Source organism: Teleopsis dalmanni, chromosome 1 (assembly GCF_002237135.1).
Source record: "Teleopsis dalmanni isolate 2A chromosome 1, ASM223713v2, whole genome shotgun sequence".
NCBI lineage: Eukaryota > Metazoa > Arthropoda > Insecta > Diptera > Diopsidae > Teleopsis > Teleopsis dalmanni.
Window position 1 is genome coordinate 67711081 of NC_051846.1, and position 283 is coordinate 67711363.

The following is a 283-nucleotide window of genomic DNA, read 5'->3' on the forward strand; positions in this document are numbered from 1 at the left end:
TAGTTTGAAATTAATGTTTATTTATTTACAAAGCAATAGAATTTATACAAAAAGCAATAGAATAGATTTTTTGTGAAAGTAACTTATTTTTTAAGTAATACTTTAAAGGTTTTCTTGGACGGATTTACGTTGTCAACTAAATTTGTTCGACCCAAACGATTGTTAAGTTATTGAAAAAAATTATAAATTTAATTTGATTAAGAAAAATTTTCAATCGGACAGTCAATACAGAATAATAATAATACAGAATAATAAGAATAATAATACTCAATAATGAATAATT